The sequence below is a fragment of the Ambystoma mexicanum genome, chromosome 1p, assembly GCF_040938575.1.
Source record: "Ambystoma mexicanum isolate Mex_15411 chromosome 1p, UKY_AmexF1_1, whole genome shotgun sequence".
Taxonomy (NCBI): Eukaryota; Metazoa; Chordata; class Amphibia; order Caudata; family Ambystomatidae; genus Ambystoma; species Ambystoma mexicanum.
Window position 1 is genome coordinate 1026337220 of NC_090921.1, and position 18370 is coordinate 1026355589.

The 18370-nt window shown below is 41.7% G+C and overlaps 11 non-coding genes across 11 annotated transcripts; all 11 read right to left on the bottom strand.

Annotated features, from left to right (window-relative positions):
- Positions 1–1026: 1026 nt before the first annotated feature.
- Positions 1027–1112, bottom strand: TRNAY-GUA (transfer RNA tyrosine (anticodon GUA)). The gene is given in 2 exon segments: positions 1027–1062; positions 1076–1112. It is a non-coding gene; the product is annotated as a tRNA-Tyr (tRNA).
- A 560-nt stretch (positions 1113–1672) lies between these two features.
- Positions 1673–1758, bottom strand: TRNAY-AUA (transfer RNA tyrosine (anticodon AUA)). Its single transcript is given in 2 exon segments — positions 1673–1708; positions 1722–1758. It is a non-coding gene; the product is annotated as a tRNA-Tyr (tRNA).
- Positions 1759–4805: 3047 nt separating this feature from the next.
- TRNAY-GUA (transfer RNA tyrosine (anticodon GUA)) lies at positions 4806–4891 on the bottom strand. The gene is given in 2 exon segments: positions 4806–4841; positions 4855–4891. It is a non-coding gene; the product is annotated as a tRNA-Tyr (tRNA).
- A 2445-nt stretch (positions 4892–7336) lies between these two features.
- TRNAY-GUA (transfer RNA tyrosine (anticodon GUA)) lies at positions 7337–7422 on the bottom strand. The gene is given in 2 exon segments: positions 7337–7372; positions 7386–7422. It is a non-coding gene; the product is annotated as a tRNA-Tyr (tRNA).
- Positions 7423–7981: 559 nt separating this feature from the next.
- Positions 7982–8067, bottom strand: TRNAY-GUA (transfer RNA tyrosine (anticodon GUA)). The gene is given in 2 exon segments: positions 7982–8017; positions 8031–8067. It is a non-coding gene; the product is annotated as a tRNA-Tyr (tRNA).
- A 1584-nt stretch (positions 8068–9651) lies between these two features.
- Positions 9652–9737, bottom strand: TRNAY-AUA (transfer RNA tyrosine (anticodon AUA)). Its single transcript is given in 2 exon segments — positions 9652–9687; positions 9701–9737. It is a non-coding gene; the product is annotated as a tRNA-Tyr (tRNA).
- Positions 9738–10297: 560 nt separating this feature from the next.
- Positions 10298–10383, bottom strand: TRNAY-AUA (transfer RNA tyrosine (anticodon AUA)). The gene is given in 2 exon segments: positions 10298–10333; positions 10347–10383. It is a non-coding gene; the product is annotated as a tRNA-Tyr (tRNA).
- A 1806-nt stretch (positions 10384–12189) lies between these two features.
- On the bottom strand, positions 12190–12275 carry TRNAY-AUA (transfer RNA tyrosine (anticodon AUA)). Its single transcript is given in 2 exon segments — positions 12190–12225; positions 12239–12275. It is a non-coding gene; the product is annotated as a tRNA-Tyr (tRNA).
- Positions 12276–16064: 3789 nt separating this feature from the next.
- On the bottom strand, positions 16065–16150 carry TRNAY-AUA (transfer RNA tyrosine (anticodon AUA)). Its single transcript is given in 2 exon segments — positions 16065–16100; positions 16114–16150. It is a non-coding gene; the product is annotated as a tRNA-Tyr (tRNA).
- A 560-nt stretch (positions 16151–16710) lies between these two features.
- On the bottom strand, positions 16711–16796 carry TRNAY-AUA (transfer RNA tyrosine (anticodon AUA)). The gene is given in 2 exon segments: positions 16711–16746; positions 16760–16796. It is a non-coding gene; the product is annotated as a tRNA-Tyr (tRNA).
- A 560-nt stretch (positions 16797–17356) lies between these two features.
- TRNAY-AUA (transfer RNA tyrosine (anticodon AUA)) lies at positions 17357–17442 on the bottom strand. The gene is given in 2 exon segments: positions 17357–17392; positions 17406–17442. It is a non-coding gene; the product is annotated as a tRNA-Tyr (tRNA).
- Positions 17443–18370: the final 928 nt, after the last annotated feature.

Here is an 18370-nt window from a genome sequence, read left to right on the forward strand (position 1 = left end):
ACTGACCACCATACTAAGGGGGAAAAGTTGAAAGGCGGCACCTCACAGGCCATCTCCTCAGAGTATTCAGCCGCGTTGGGCCTTGACAATATTTTAATATCTTGGATGGTGTATAGTGTTCTCTCATTTCTCTTGAGAAATCAAGATTGTCAAGGGGATTCTGCTGTTTTGCCAGTTCATAGCAAGAGATGGGGATCCAAAACACCTCACAGGAAACCAATGAAGATTCGTGTTGGACAGAAAAATAACGTGGTCACAGCCTCAAAGCAAAAGGCATCTATTTTCAGTGATGAAATATAATATAATTATAAATTGTCTGTTATTTTACTTTCCAAGTATTTTACTTTCCAAGTATTCAATAAAATGTGCATTTGGCAAAAGTCCTTCGAACCGGATTTGAACCAGTGACCTAAGGATGCCTGTTTTACCACTACAGTCCTCCTCTCTACCAACTGAGCTATCGAAGGCTTGGCAAATCAACTCTAGCAAACTCAATACGAGCTTCCACTTCAACCGCCGACTTGTAAACATCTCTTGCAATTCGTGCAAAATACTACAAATTTGGCTTGTGAGGTTCCCGAATTGAGTAAAAGCACATCAGTTCCCAATTAAAAAAATGACCCCCTCCGCAGTCGCCCGCATGTTACTGACCACCATACTCAGGGGGAAAAGTTGAAAGGCGGCACCTCACAGGCCATCTCCTCAGAGTATTCAGCCGCGTTGGGCCTTGACAATATTTTAATATCTTGGATGGTGTATAGTGTTCTCTCATTTCTCTTGAGAAATCAAGATTGTCAAGGGGATTCTGCTGTTTTGCCAGTTCATAGCAAGAGATGGGGATCCAAAACACCTCACAGGAAACCAATGAAGATTCGTGTTGGACAGAAAAATAACGTGGTCACAGCCTCAAAGCAAAAGGCATCTATTTTCAGTGATGAAATATAATATAATTATAAATTGTCTGTTATTTTACTTTCCAAGTATTTTACTTTCCAAGTATTCAATAAAATGTGCATTTGGCAAAAGTCCTTCGAGCCGGATTTGAACCAGCGACCTAAGGATGCCTGTTTTACCACTACAGTCCTCCGCTCTACCAACTGAGCTATCGAAGGCTTGGCAAATCAGTCTCTAGCAAGCTCAATACGAGCTTCCACTTCAACCGTCGACATTCAAACATCTCTTGCAATTCGTGCAAAATACTACAAATTTGGCTTGTGAGGTTCCCGAATTGAGTAAAAGCACATCAGTTCACAATTTAAAAAATGACCCCCTCCGCAGTCTCCCGCATGTTACTGACCACCATACAAAGGAGGAAAAGTTGAAAGGCGGCGCCTCACAGGCCATCTCCTCAGAGTATTCATCAGTGTTCGGCCTTGACAATATTTTAATATCTTGGATGGTGTATAGTGTTCTCCCATTTCCCTTGAGAAATCAAGATTGTCAAGGGGATTCTGCTGTTTTGTCAGTTCATAGCAAGAGATGGGGATCCAAAATACCTCACAGGAAAACAACGAAGATTGGTCTCGGACAGAAAAATAACGTGGCCACAGCCTCAAAGCAAAAGGCATCTATTTTCAGTGATGAAAAATAATATAATTATAAATTGTCTGTTATTTTACTTTCCAAGTATTTTACTTTCCAAGTATTCAATAAAATGTGCATTTGGCAAAAGTCCTTCGAGCCGGATTTGAACCAGCGACCTAAGGATGCCTGTTTTACCACTATAGTCCTCCGCTCTACCAACTGAGCTATCGAAGGCTTGGCAAATCGTTCTCTAGCAAACTCAATACGAGCTTCCACTTCAACCGTCGACTTGTAAACATCTCTTGCAATTCGTGCAAAATACTACAAATTTGGCTTGTGACGTTCCCGAATTGAGTAAAAGCACATCAGTTCACAATTTAAAAAATGACCCCCTCCGCAGTCTCCCGCATGTTACTGACCACCATACAAAGGAGGAAAAGTTGAAAGGCGGCGCCTCACAGGCCATCTCCTCAGAGTATTCATCAGTGTTCGGCCTTGACAATATTTTAATATCTTGGATGGTGTATAGTGTTCTCCCATTTCCCTTGAGAAATCAAGATTGTCAAGGGGATTCTGCTGTTTTGTCAGTTCATAGCAAGAGATGGGGATCCAAAATACCTCACAGGAAAACAACGAAGATTGGTGTCGGACAGAAAAATAATGTGGCCACAGCCTCAAAGCAAAAGGCATCTATTTTCAGTGATGAAATATAATATAATTATAAATTGTCTGTTATTTTACTTTCCAAGTATTTTACTTTCCAAGTATTCAATAAAATGTGCATTTGGCAAAAGTCCTTTGAGCCGGATTTGAATCAGCGACGAGCTATCGAAGGCTTGGCAAATCATTCTCTAGCAAACTCAATACGAGCTTCCACTTCAACCGTCCACTTGTAAACATCTCTTGCAATTCGTGCAAAATACTACAAATTTGGCTTGTGAGGTTCCCGAATTGAGTAAAAGCACATCAGTTCCCAATTAAAAAAATGACCCCCTCCGCAGTCTCCCGCATGTTAATGACCACTATACTAAGGGGGAAAAGTTGAAAGGCGGCGCCTCACAGGCCATCTCCTCAGAGTATTCAGCCGTGTTGGGCCTTGACAATATTTTAATATCTTGGATGGTGTATAGTGTTCTCTCATTTCCCTTGAGAAATCAAGATTGTCAAGGGGATTCTGCTGTTTTGCCAGTTCATAGCAAGAGATGGGGATCCAAAACACCTGACAGGAAACCAATGAAGATTCGTGTTGGACAGAAAAATAACGTGGCCACAGCCTCAAAGCAAAAGGCATCTATTTTCAGTGATGAAATATAATATAATTATAAATTGTCTGTTATTTTACTTTCCAAGTATTTTACTTTCCAAGTATTCAATAAAATGTGCATTTGGCAAGAGTCCTTCGAGCCGGATTTGAACCAGCGACCTAAGGATGCCTGTTTTACCACTACAGTCCTCCCCTCTACCAACTGAGCTATCGAAGGCTTGGCATATCAACTCTAGCAAACTCAATACGAGCTTCCACTTCAACCGTCGACTTGTAAACATCTCTTGCAATTCGTGCAAAATACTACAAATTTGGCTTGTGAGGTTCCCGAATTGAGTAAAAGCACATCAGTTCCCAATTAATAAAATGACCCCCTCCGCAGTCTCCCGCATGTTACTGACCACCATACTAAGGGGGAAAAGTTGAAAGGCGGCACCTCACAGGCCATCTCCTCAGAGTATTCAGCCGCGTTGGGCCTTGACAATATTTTAATATCTTGGATGGTGTATAGTGTTCTCTCATTTCCCTTGAGAAATCAAGATTGTCAAGGGGATTCTGCTGTTTTGCCAGTTCATAGCAAGAGATGGGGATCCAAAACACCTCACAGGAAACCAATGAAGATTTGTGTTGGACAGAAAAATAAGGTGGTCACAGCCTCAAAGCAAAAGGCATCTATTTTCAGTGATGAAATATAATTATAAATTGTCTGTTATTTTACTTTCCAAGTATTTTACTTTCCAAGTATTCAATAAAATGTGCATTTGGCAAAAGTCCTTTGAGCCGGATTTGAATCAGCGACGAGCTATCGAAGGCTTGGCAAATCATTCTCTAGCAAACTCAATACGAGCTTCCACTTCAACCGTCCACTTGTAAACATCTCTTGCAATTCGTGCAAAATACTACAAATTTGGCTTGTGAGGTTCCCGAATTGAGTAAAAGCACATCAGTTCCCAATTAAAAAAATGACCCCCTCCGCAGTCGCCCGCATGTTACTGACCACCATACTCAGGGGGAAAAGTTGAAAGGCGGCACCTCACAGGCCATCTCCTCAGAGTATTCAGCCGCGTTGGGCCTTGACAATATTTTAATATCTTGGATGGTGTATAGTGTTCTCTCATTTCTCTTGAGAAATCAAGATTGTCAAGGGGATTCTGCTGTTTTGCCAGTTCATAGCAAGAGATGGGGATCCAAAACACCTCACAGGAAACCAATGAAGATTCGTGTTGGACAGAAAAATAACGTGGTCACAGCCTCAAAGCAAAATGCATCTATTTTCAGTTATGAAATATAATATAATTATAAATTGTCTGTTATTTTACTTTCCAAGTATTTTACTTTCCAAGTATTCAATAAAATGTGAATTTGGCAAGAGTCCTTCGAGCCGGATTTGAACCAGCGACCTAAGGATGCCTGTTTTACCACTACAGTCCTCCCCTCTACCAACTGAGCTATCGAAGGCTTGGCATATCAACTCTAGCAAATTCAATACGAGCTTCCACTTCAACCGTCGACTTGTAAACATCTCTTGCAATTCGTGCAAAATACTACAAATTTGGCTTGTGAGGTTCCCGAATTGAGTAAAAGCACATCAGTTCCCAATTAAAAAAATTACCCCCTCCGCAGTCTCCCGCATGTTACTGACCACCATACTAAGGGGGAAAAGTTGAAAGGCGGCACCTCACAGGCCATCTCCTCAGAGTATTCAGCCGCGTTGGGCCTTGACAATATTTTAATATCTTGGATGGTGTATAGTGTTCTCTCATTTCAATTGAGAAATCAAGATTGTCAAGGGGATTCTGCTGTTTTGCCAGTTCATAGCAAGAGATGGGGATCCAAAACACCTCACAGGAAACCAATGAAGATTTGTGTTGGACAGAAAAATAAGGTGGTCACAGCCTCAAAGCAAAAGGCATCTATTTTCAGTGATGAAATATAATATAATTATAAATTGTCTGTTATTTTACTTTCCAAGTATTTTACTTTCCAAGTATTCAATAAAATGTGCATTTGGCAAAAGTCCTTCGAGCCGGATTTGAACCAGCGACCTAAGGATGCTTGTTTTACCACTACAGTCCTCCGCTCTACCAACTGAGCTATCAAAGGCTTGGCAAATCAGTCTCTAGCAAGCTCAATACGAGCTTCCACTTCAACCGTCGACATTCAAACATCTCTTGCAATTCGTGCAAAATACTACAAATTTGGCTTGTGAGGTTCCCGAATTGAGTAAAAGCACATCAGTTCACAATTAAAAAAATGACCCCCTCCGCAGTCTCCCGCATGTTACTGACCACCATACAAAGGAGGAAAAGTTGAAAGGTGGCGCCTCACAGGCCATCTCCTCAGAGTATTCATCAGTGTTCGGCCTTGACAATATTTTAATATCTTGGATGGTGTATAGTGTTCTCCCATTTCCCTTGAGAAATCAAGATTGTCAAGGGGATTCTGCTGTTTTGTCATTTCATAGCAAGAGATGGGGATCCAAATACCTCACAGGAAACCAACGAAGATTGGTGTCGGACAGAAAAATAACGTGGCCACAGCCTCAAAGCAAAAGGCATCTATTTTCAGTGATGAAATATAATATAATTATAAATTGTCTGTTATTTTACTTTCCAAGTATTTTACTTTCCAAGTATTCAATAAAATGTGCATTTGGCAAGAGTCCTTCGAGCCGGATTTGAACCAGCGACCTAAGGATGCCTGTTTTACCACTACAGTCCTCCCCTCTACCAACTGAGCTATTGAAGGCTTGGCATATCAACTCTAGCAAACTCAATACGAGCTTCCACTTCAACCGTCGACTTGTAAACATCTCTTGCAATTCGTGCAAAATACTACAAATTTGGCTTGTGAGGTTCCCGAATTGAGTAAAAGCACATCAGTTCCCAATTAATAAAATGACCCCCTCCGCAGTCTCCCGCATGTTACTGACCACCATACTAAGGGGGAAAAGTTGAAAGGCGGCACCTCACAGGCCATCTCCTCAGAGTATTCAGCCGCGTTGGGCCTTGACAATATTTTAATATCTTGGATGGTGTATAGTGTTCTCTCATTTCCCTTGAGAAATCAAGATTGTCAAGGGGATTCTGCTGTTTTGCCAGTTCATAGCAAGAGATGGGGATCCAAAACACCTCACAGGAAACCAATGAAGATTTGTGTTGGACAGAAAAATAAGGTGGTCACAGCCTCAAAGCAAAAGGCATCTATTTTCAGTGATGAAATATAATTATAAATTGTCTGTTATTTTACTTTCCAAGTATTTTACTTTCCAAGTATTCAATAAAATGTGCATTTGGCAAAAGTCCTTTGAGCCGGATTTGAATCAGCGACGAGCTATCGAAGGCTTGGCAAATCATTCTCTAGCAAACTCAATACGAGCTTCCACTTCAACCGTCCACTTGTAAACATCTCTTGCAATTCGTGCAAAATACTACAAATTTGGCTTGTGAGGTTCCCGAATTGAGTAAAAGCACATCAGTTCCCAATTAAAAAAATGACCCCCTCCGCAGTCGCCCGCATGTTACTGACCACCATACTCAGGGGGAAAAGTTGAAAGGCGGCACCTCACAGGCCATCTCCTCAGAGTATTCAGCCGCGTTGGGCCTTGACAATATTTTAATATCTTGGATGGTGTATAGTGTTCTCTCATTTCTCTTGAGAAATCAAGATTGTCAAGGGGATTCTGCTGTTTTGCCAGTTCATAGCAAGAGATGGGGATCCAAAACACCTCACAGGAAACCAATGAAGATTCGTGTTGGACAGAAAAATAACGTGGTCACAGCCTCAAAGCAAAATGCATCTATTTTCAGTTATGAAATATAATATAATTATAAATTGTCTGTTATTTTACTTTCCAAGTATTTTACTTTCCAAGTATTCAATAAAATGTGAATTTGGCAAGAGTCCTTCGAGCCGGATTTGAACCAGCGACCTAAGGATGCCTGTTTTACCACTACAGTCCTCCCCTCTACCAACTGAGCTATCGAAGGCTTGGCATATCAACTCTAGCAAATTCAATACGAGCTTCCACTTCAACCGTCGACTTGTAAACATCTCTTGCAATTCGTGCAAAATACTACAAATTTGGCTTGTGAGGTTCCCGAATTGAGTAAAAGCACATCAGTTCCCAATTAAAAAAATTACCCCCTCCGCAGTCTCCCGCATGTTACTGACCACCATACTAAGGGGGAAAAGTTGAAAGGCGGCACCTCACAGGCCATCTCCTCAGAGTATTCAGCCGCGTTGGGCCTTGACAATATTTTAATATCTTGGATGGTGTATAGTGTTCTCTCATTTCAATTGAGAAATCAAGATTGTCAAGGGGATTCTGCTGTTTTGCCAGTTCATAGCAAGAGATGGGGATCCAAAACACCTCACAGGAAACCAATGAAGATTTGTGTTGGACAGAAAAATAAGGTGGTCACAGCCTCAAAGCAAAAGGCATCTATTTTCAGTGATGAAATATAATATAATTATAAATTGTCTGTTATTTTACTTTCCAAGTATTTTACTTTCCAAGTATTCAATAAAATGTGCATTTGGCAAAAGTCCTTCGAGCCGGATTTGAACCAGCGACCTAAGGATGCTTGTTTTACCACTACAGTCCTCCGCTCTACCAACTGAGCTATCAAAGGCTTGGCAAATCAGTCTCTAGCAAGCTCAATACGAGCTTCCACTTCAACCGTCGACATTCAAACATCTCTTGCAATTCGTGCAAAATACTACAAATTTGGCTTGTGAGGTTCCCGAATTGAGTAAAAGCACATCAGTTCACAATTAAAAAAATGACCCCCTCCGCAGTCTCCCGCATGTTACTGACCACCATACAAAGGAGGAAAAGTTGAAAGGTGGCGCCTCACAGGCCATCTCCTCAGAGTATTCATCAGTGTTCGGCCTTGACAATATTTTAATATCTTGGATGGTGTATAGTGTTCTCCCATTTCCCTTGAGAAATCAAGATTGTCAAGGGGATTCTGCTGTTTTGTCATTTCATAGCAAGAGATGGGGATCCAAATACCTCACAGGAAACCAACGAAGATTGGTGTCGGACAGAAAAATAACGTGGCCACAGCCTCAAAGCAAAAGGCATCTATTTTCAGTGATGAAATATAATATAATTATAAATTGTCTGTTATTTTACTTTCCAAGTATTTTACTTTCCAAGTATTCAATAAAATGTGCATTTGGCAAAAGTCCTTCGAGCCGGATTTGAACCAGCGACCTAAGGATGCCTATTTTAACACTACAGTCCTCCGCTCTACCAACTGAGCTATCGAAGGCTTGGCAAATAGCTCTCTAGCAAACTCAATACGAGCTTCCACTTCAACCGTCGACTTGTAAACATCTCTTGCAATTCGTGCAAAATACTACAAATTTGGCTTGTGACGTTCCCGAATTGAGTAAAAGCACATCAGTTCCCAATTAAAAAAATGACCCCCTCCGCAGTCTCCTGCATGTTACTGACCACCATACTAAGGGCAGTGCTTTAAGTGGGGTAAGAAATTGAGGGGGGCCCTCGTTTGGAGGCGTGGCCTCCATTGTGGGCGTGGCCTAAAAGTGCACAAATCATAGTAAGGTACGCAAACAAATATATAAATGTATTTGAGCATTTATATATTTGTTTGCGTACTACTATGGTTTGTGTATTTTTCAAGCCTTCTTTTATATTCATAGCAATGTTACATATTTCTATGTTTATAAAAGGTGGCTTGAAAGTGCACACACCATAGTAAGTTACGCACACTTGTGTGCTTACCTTACTATGGTTTGTGTACTATTCAAGCTGCCTTTTATAAACATAGACATTTGTAACATATGTCTATGTTTATAAAAGACGTCTTGAAACGTAGGCATCTTTTATAAAGCGTTGAGGACGGACAAAACCCAAGGTGGCTTTGTCCGTCGACAAAGCTTTATAAAAGTTGCTTTGAATTGTGTACGATTCAAGCCATCTGTTATAAACATAGAAATATTTCTACGTGTATAAAAGATGGCTTAAACGTACACAGTTGAAGGCATCTTTTATAAAGACTTGCCAAAGGAGAAAGGCGCCTCGGGCTCAGTGATCTCTGCTCAGAGCACTGACCCCGAGGCGTCTTTCACTCTCTGCGAACCCGCGGGCTCCGTGATCTAATCTACATATTAGATCATGGAGCCCGCGGGTTCGCTGAGGGTCAGTGACCTGGCGAGGGGAACTAAGGGACTGTAGCTTCCTCTGATGGCCCCTCAGATGAGGGGTCATCAGAGAAAGTTACAGAGACTGACGGAAGTGCCAGCCAGTCACAGCGACGCTGTGGCTGTCTGGCACTTCTGTCAGCTTGCCTGACGTTTAACTGGCGGGCGCATCTCTCGTTGCGACTGCGGCCGCGGCGGGATAATGCATCCTGCCATGGCGTGGTGGGGCTGGGGGGCCCCGGCAGGGCCCCGGCTCAGCCTCACTTTTTGGAGACTGCCAGGGCCCGGCCCCGGCAGGCCCCGGCCCACTTAAAGCACTGACTAAGGGGGAAAAGTTGAAAGGCGGCGCCTCACAGGCCATCTCCTCAGAGTATTCAGCCGTGTTGGGCCTTGACAATATTTTAATATCTTGGATGGTGTATACTGTTCTCTCATTTCCCTTGGGAAATCAAGATTGTCAAGGGGATTCTGCTGTTTTGCCAGTTCATAGCAAGAGATGGGGATCCGAAACACCTCACAGGAAACCAATGAAGATTGGTGTTGGACAGAAACATAACGTGGCCACAGCCTCAAAGCAAAAGGCATCTATTTTCAGTGATGAAATATAATATAATTATAAATTGTCTGTTATTTTATTTTCCAAGTATTTTACTTTCCAAGTATTCAATAAAATTTGCATTTGGCAAAAGTCCTTCGAGCCGGATTTGAACCAGCGACCTAAGGATGCCTGTTTTACCAGTATAGTCCTCCGCTCTACCAACTGAGCTATCGAAGGCTTGGCAAATCATTCTCTAGCAAACTCAATACGAGCTTCCACTTCAACCGTCGACTTGTAAACATCTCTTGCAATTCGTGCAAAATACTACAAATTTGGCTTGTGAGGTTCCCGAATTGAGTAAAAGCACATCAGTTCACAATTTAAAAAATGACCCCCTCCGCAGTCTCCCGCATGTTACTGACCACCATACAAAGGAGGAAAAGTTGAAAGGCGGCGCCTCACAGGCCATCTCCTCAGAGTATTCATCAGTGTTCGGCCTTGACAATATTTTAATATCTTGGATGGTGTATAGAGTTCTCCCATTTCCCTTGAGAAATCAAGATTGTCAAGGGGATTCTGCTGTTTTGCCAGTTCATAGCAAGAGATGGGGATCTGAAACACCTCACAGGAAACCAATGAAGATTGGTGTTGGACAGAAACATAACGTGGCCACAGCCTCAAAGCAAAAGGCATCTATTTTCAGTGATGAAATATAATATAATTATAAATTGTCTGTTATTTTATTTTCCAAGTATTTTACTTTCCAAGTATTCAATAAAATTTGCATTTGGCAAAAGCCCTTCGAGCCGGATTTGAACCAGCGACCTAAGGATGCCTGTTTTACCACTATAGTCCTCAGCTCTACCAACTGAGCTATCGAAGGCTTGGCAAATCGTTCTCTAGCAAACTCAATACGAGCTTCCACTTCAACCGTCGACTTGTAAACATCTCTTGCAATTCGTGCAAAATACTACAAATTTGGCTTGTGACGTTCCCGAATTGAGTAAAAGCACATCAGTTCACAATTTAAAAAATGACCCCCTCCGCAGTCTCCCGCATGTTACTGACCACCATACAAAGGAGGAAAAGTTGAAAGGCGGCGCCTCACAGGCCATCTCCTCAGAGTATTCATCAGTGTTCGGCCTTGACAATATTTTAATATCTTGGATGGTGTATAGTGTTCTCCCATTTCCCTTGAGAAATCAAGATTGTCAAGGGGATTCTGCTGTTTTGTCAGTTCATAGCAAGAGATGGGGATCCAAAATACCTCACAGGAAAACAACGAAGATTGGTGTCGGACAGAAAAATAATGTGGCCACAGCCTCAAAGCAAAAGGCATCTATTTTCAGTGATGAAATATAATATAATTATAAATTGTCTGTTATTTTACTTTCCAAGTATTTTACTTTCCAAGTATTCAATAAAATGTGCATTTGGCAAAAGTCCTTTGAGCCGGATTTGAATCAGCGACGAGCTATCGAAGGCTTGGCAAATCATTCTCTAGCAAACTCAATACGAGCTTCCACTTCAACCGTCCACTTGTAAACATCTCTTGCAATTCGTGCAAAATACTACAAATTTGGCTTGTGAGGTTCCCGAATTGAGTAAAAGCACATCAGTTCCCAATTAAAAAAATGACCCCCTCCGCAGTCTCCCGCATGTTAATGACCACCATACTAAGGGGGAAAAGTTGAAAGGCGGCGCCTCACAGGCCATCTCCTCAGAGTATTCAGCCGTGTTGGGCCTTGACAATATTTTAATATCTTGGATGGTGTATAGTGTTCTCTCATTTCCCTTGAGAAATCAAGATTGTCAAGGGGATTCTGCTGTTTTGCCAGTTCATAGCAAGAGATGGGGATCCAAAACACCTGACAGGAAACCAATGAAGATTCGTGTTGGACAGAAAAATAACGTGGCCACAGCCTCAAAGCAAAAGGCATCTATTTTCAGTGATGAAATATAATATAATTATAAATTGTCTGTTATTTTACTTTCCAAGTATTTTACTTTCCAAGTATTCAATAAAATGTGCATTTGGCAAGAGTCCTTCGAGCCGGATTTGAACCAGCGACCTAAGGATGCCTGTTTTACCACTACAGTCCTCCCCTCTACCAACTGAGCTATCGAAGGCTTGGCATATCAACTCTAGCAAACTCAATACGAGCTTCCACTTCAACCGTCGACTTGTAAACATCTCTTGCAATTCGTGCAAAATACTACAAATTTGGCTTGTGAGGTTCCCGAATTGAGTAAAAGCACATCAGTTCCCAATTAAAAAAATGACCCCCTCCGCAGTCTCCCGCATGTTACTGACCACCATACTAAGGGGGAAAAGTTGAAAGGCGGCACCTCACAGGCCATCTCCTCAGAGTATTCAGCCGCGTTGGGCCTTGACAATATTTTAATATCTTGGATGGTGTATAGTGTTCTCTCATTTCCCTTGAGAAATCAAGATTGTCAAGGGGATTCTGCTGTTTTGCCAGTTCATAGCAAGAGATGGGGATCCAAAACACCTCACAGGAAACCAATGAAGATTTGTGTTGGACAGAAAAATAAGGTGGTCACAGCCTCAAAGCAAAAGGCATCTATTTTCAGTGATGAAATATAATATAATTATAAATTGTCTGTTATTTTACTTTCCAAGTATTTTACTTTCCAAGTATTCAATAAAATGTGCATTTGGCAAAAGTCCTTCGAGCCGGATTTGAACCAGCGACCTAAGGATGCCTGTTTTACCACTATAGTCCTCCGCTCTACCAACTGAGCTATCAAAGGCTTGGCAAATCAGTCTCTAGCAAGCTCAATACGAGCTTCCACTTCAACTGTCGACATTCAAACATCTCTTGCAATTCGTGCAAAATACTACAAATTTGGCTTGTGAGGTTCCCGAATTGAGTAAAAGCACATCAGTTCACAATTAAAAAAATGACCCCCTCCGCAGTCTCCCGCATGTTACTGACCACCATACAAAGGAGGAAAAGTTGAAAGGCGGCGCCTCACAGGCCATCTCCTCAGAGTATTCATCAGTGTTCGGCCTTGACAATATTTTAATATCTTGGATGGTGTATAGTGTTCTCCCATTTCCCTTGAGAAATCAAGATTGTCAAGGGGATTCTGCTGTTTTGTCAGTTCATAGCAAGAGATGGGGATCCAAAATACCTCACAGGAAACCAACGAAGATTGGTGTCGGACAGAAAAATAACGTGGCCACAGCCTCAAAGCAAAAGGCATCTATTTTCAGTGATGAAATATAATATAATTATAAATTGTCTGTTATTTTACTTTCCAAGTATTTTACTTTCCAAGTATTCAATAAAATGTGCATTTGGCAAAAGTCCCTCGAGCCGGATTTGAACCAGCCACCTAAGGATGCCTGTTTTACCATTACAGTCCTCTGCTCTACCAACTGAGCTATCGAAGGCTTGGCAAATAGTTCTCTAGCAAACTCAATACGAGCTTCTACTTCAACCGTCGACTTGTAAACATCTCTTGCAATTCGTGCAAAATACTACAAATTTGGCTTGTGACGTTCCCGAATTGAGTAAAAGCACATCAGTTCCCAATGAAAAAAATGACCCCCTCCGCAGTCTCCCGCATGTTACTGACCACCATACTAAGGGGGAAAAGTTGAAAGGCGGCGCCTCACAGGCCATCTCCTCAGAGTATTCAGCCGTGTTGGGCCTTGACAATATTTTAATATCTTGGATGGTGTATACTGTTCTCTCATTTCCCTTGAGAAATCAAGATTGTCAAGGGGATTCTGCTGTTTTGCCAGTTCATAGCAAGAGATGGGGATCTGAAACACCTCACAGGAAACCAATGAAGATTGGTGTTGGACAGAAACATAACGTGGCCACAGCCTCAAAGCAAAAGGCATCTATTTTCAGTGATGAAATATAATATAATTATAAATTGTCTGTTATTTTATTTTCCAAGTATTTTACTTTCCAAGTATTCAATAAAATTTGCATTTGGCAAAAGTCCTTCGAGCCGGATTTGAACCAGCGACCTAAGGATGCCTGTTTTACCACTACAGTCCTCCGCTCTATCAACTGAGCTTTCGAAGGCTTGGCAAATCATTCTCTAGCAAACTCAATACGAGCTTCCACTTCAACCGTCGACTTGTAAACATCTCTTGCAATTCGTGCAAAATACTACAAATTTGGCTTGTGAGGTTCCCGAATTGAGTAAAAGCACATCAGTTCCCAATTAAAAAAATGACCCCCTCCGCAGTCGCCCGCATGTTACTGACCACCATACTAAGGGGGAAAAGTTGAAAGGCGGCACCTCACAGGCCATCTCCTCAGAGTATTCAGCCGCGTTGGGCCTTGACAATATTTTAATATCTTGGATGGTGTATAGTGTTCTCTCATTTCTCTTGAGAAATCAAGATTGTCAAGGGGATTCTGCTGTTTTGCCAGTTCATAGCAAGAGATGGGGATCCAAAACACCTCACAGGAAACCAATGAAGATTCGTGTTGGACAGAAAAATAACGTGGTCACAGCCTCAAAGCAAAAGGCATCTATTTTCAGTGATGAAATATAATATAATTATAAATTGTCTGTTATTTTACTTTCCAAGTATTTTACTTTCCAAGTATTCAATAAAATGTGCATTTGGCAAAAGTCCCTCGAGCCGGATTTGAACCAGCCACCTAAGGATGCCTGTTTTACCATTACAGTCCTCTGCTCTACCAACTGAGCTATCGAAGGCTTGGCAAATTGTTCTCTAGCAAACTCAATACGAGCTTCCACTTCAACCGTCGACTTGTAAACATCTCTTGCAATTCGTGCAAAATACTACAAATTTGGCTTGTGACGTTCCCGAATTGAGTAAAAGCACATCAGTTCCCAATTAAAAAAATGACCCCCTCCGCAGTCTCCCGCATGTTACTGACCACCATACTAAGGGGGAAAAGTTGAAAGGCGGCGCCTCACAGGCCATCTCCTCAGAGTATTCAGCCGTGTTGGGCCTTGACAATATTTTAATATCTTGGATGGTGTATACTGTTCTCTCATTTCCCTTGAGAAATCAAGATTGTCAAGGGGATTCTGCTGTTTTGCCAGTTCATAGCAAGAGATGGGGATCTGAAACACCTCACAGGAAACCAATGAAGATTGGTGTTGGACAGAAACATAACGTGGCCACAGCCTCAAAGCAAAAGGCATCTATTTTCAGTGATGAAATATAATATAATTATAAATTGTCTGTTATTTTATTTTCCAAGTATTTTACTTTCCAAGTATTCAATAAAATTTGCATTTGGCAAAAGTCCTTCAAGCCGGATTTGAACCAGCGACCTAAGGATGCCTGTTTTACCACTACAGTCCTCCGCTCTACCAACTGAGCTTTCGAAGGCTTGGCAAATCATTCTCTAGCAAACTCAATACGAGCTTCCACTTCAACCGTCGACTTGTAAACATCTCTTGCAATTCGTGCAAAATACTACAAATTTGGCTTGTGAGGTTCCCGAATTGAGTAAAAGCACATCAGTTCCCAATTAAAAAAATGACCCCCTCCGCAGTCTCCCGCATGTTAATGACCACTATACTAAGGGGGAAAAGTTGAAAGGCGGTGCCTCACAGGCCATCTCCTCAGAGTATTCAGCCGTGTTGAGCCTTGACAATATTTTAATATCTTGGATGGTGTATACTGTTCTCTCATTTCCCTTGAGAAATCAAGATTGTCAAGGGGATTCTGCTGTTTTGCCAGTTCATAGCAAGAGATGGGGATCTGAAACACCTCACAGGAAACCAATGAAGATTGGTGTTGGACAGAAACATAACGTGGCCACAGCCTCAAAGCAAAAGGCATCTATTTTCAGTGATGAAATATAATATAATTATAAATTGTCTGTTATTTTATTTTCCAAGTATTTTACTTTCCAAGTATTCAATAAAATTTGCATTTGGCAAAAGTCCTTCGAGCCGGATTTGAACCAGCGACCTAAGGATGCCTGTTTTACCACTACAGTCCTCCCCTCTACCAACTGAGCTATCGAAGGCTTGGCATATCAACTCTAGCAAACTCAATACGAGCTTCCACTTCAACCGTCGACTTGTAAACATCTCTTGCAATTCGTGCAAAATACTACAAATTTGGCTTGTGAGGTTCCCGAATTGAGTAAAAGCACATCAGTTCCCAATTAAAAAAATGACCCCCTCCGCAGTCTCCCGCATGTTACTGACCACCATACTAAGGGGGAAAAGTTGAAAGGCGGCACCTCACAGGCCATCTCCTCAGAGTATTCAGCCGCGTTGGGCCTTGACAATATTTTAATATCTTGGATGGTGTATAGTGTTCTCTCATTTCCCTTGAGAAATCAAGATTGTCAAGGGGATTCTGCTGTTTTGCCAGTTCATAGCAAGAGATGGGGATCCAAAACACCTCACAGGAAACCAATGAAGATTTGTGTTGGACAGAAAAATAAGGTGGTCACAGCCTCAAAGCAAAAGGCATCTATTTTCAGTGATGAAATATAATATAATTATAAATTGTCTGTTATTTTACTTTCCAAGTATTTTACTTTCCAAGTATTCAATAAAATGTGCATTTGGCAAAAGTCCTTCGAGCCGGATTTGAACCAGCGACCTAAGGATGCCTGTTTTACCACTATAGTCCTCCGCTCTACCAACTGAGCTATCAAAGGCTTGGCAAATCAGTCTCTAGCAAGCTCAATACGAGCTTCCACTTCAACCGTCGGCATTCAAACATCTCTTGCAATTCGTGCAAAATACTACAAATTTGGCTTGTGAGGTTCCCGAATTGAGTAAAAGCACATCAGTTCACAATTAAAAAAATGACCCCCTCCGCAGTCTCCCGCATGTTACTGACCACCATACAAAGGAGGAAAAGTTGAAAGGCGGCGCCTCACAGGCCATCTCCTCAGAGTATTCATCAGTGTTCGGCCTTGACAATATTTTAATATCTTGGATGGTGTATAGTGTTCTCCCATTTCCCTTGAGAAATCAAGATTGTCAAGGGGATTCTGCTGTTTTGTCAGTTCATTGCAAGAGTTGGGGATCCAAAATACCTCACAGGAAACCAACGAAGATTGGTGTCGGACAGAAAAATAACGTGGCCACAGCCTCAAAGCAAAAGGCATCTATTTTCAGTGATGAAATATAATATAATTATAAATTGTCTGTTATTTTACTTTCCAAGTATTTTACTTTCCAAGTATTCAATAAAATTTGCATTTGGCAAAAGTCCCTCGAGCCGGATTTGAACCAGCCACCTAAGGATGCCTGTTTTACCATTATAGTCCTCTGCTCTACCAACTGAGCTATCGAAGGCTTGGCAAATCGTTCTCTAGCAAACTCAATACGAGCTTCCACTTCAACCGTCGACTTGTAAACATCTCTTGCAATTCGTGCAAAATACTACAAATTTGGCTTGTGACGTTCCCGAATTGAGTAAAAGCACATCAGTTCCCAATGAAAAAAATGACCCCCTCCGCAGTCTCCCGCATTTTACTGACCACCATACTAAGGGGGAAAAGTTGAAAGGCGGCGCCTCACAGGCCATCTCCTCAGAGTATTCAGCCGTGTTGGGCCTTGACAATATTTTAATATCTTGGATGGTTTATACTGTTCTCTCATTTCCCTTGAGAAATCAAGATTGTCAAGGGGATTCTGCTGTTTTGCCAGTTCATAGCAAGAGATGGGGATCCAAAACACCTCACAGGAAACCAATGAAGATTTGTGTTGGACAGAAAAATAAGGTGGTCACAGCCTCAAAGCAAAAGGCATCTATTTTCAGTGATGAAATATAATATAATTATAAATTGTCTGTTATTTTACTTTCCAAGTATTTTACTTTCCAAGTATTCAATAAAATGTGCATTTGGCAAAAGTCCTTCGAGCCGGATTTGAACCAGCGACCTAAGGATGCCTGTTTTACCACTATAGTCCTCCGCTCTACCAACTGAGCTATCAAAGGCTTGGCAAATCAGTCTCTAGCAAGCTCAATACGAGCTTCCACTTCAACTGTCGACATTCAAACATCTCTTGCAATTCGTGCAAAATACTACAAATTTGGCTTGTGAGGTTCCCGAATTGAGTAAAAGCACATCAGTTCACAATTAAAAAAATGACCCCCTCCGCAGTCTCCCGCATGTTACTGACCACCATACAAAGGAGGAAAAGTTGAAAGGCGGCGCCTCACAGGCCATCTCCTCAGAGTATTCATCAGTGTTCGGCCTTGACAATATTTTAATATCTTGGATGGTGTATAGTGTTCTCCCATTTCCCTTGAGAAATCAAGATTGTCAAGGGGATTCTGCTGTTTTGTCAGTTCATAGCAAGAGATGGGGATCCAAAATACCTCACAGGAAACCAACGAAGATTGGTGTCGGACAGAAAAATAACGTGGCCACAGCCTCAAAGCAAAAGGCATCTATTTTCAGTGATGAAATATAATATAATTATAAATTGTCTGTTATTTTACTTTCCAAGTATTTTACTTTCCAAGTATTCAATAAAATGTGCATTTGGCAAAAGTCCCTCGAGCCGGATTTGAACCAGCCACCTAAGGATGCCTGTTTTACCATTACAGTCCTCTGCTCTACCAACTGAGCTATCGAAGGCTTGGCAAATAGTTCTCTAGCAAACTCAATACGAGCTTCTACTTCAACCGTCGACTTGTAAACATCTCTTGCAATTCGTGCAAAATACTACAAATTTGGCTTGTGACGTTCCCGAATTGAGTAAAAGCACATCAGTTCCCAATGAAAAAAATGACCCCCTCCGCAGTCTCCCGCATGTTACTGACCACCATACTAAGGGGGAAAAGTTGAAAGGCGGCGCCTCACAGGCCATCTCCTCAGAGTATTCAGCCGTGTTGGGCCTTGACAATATTTTAATATCTT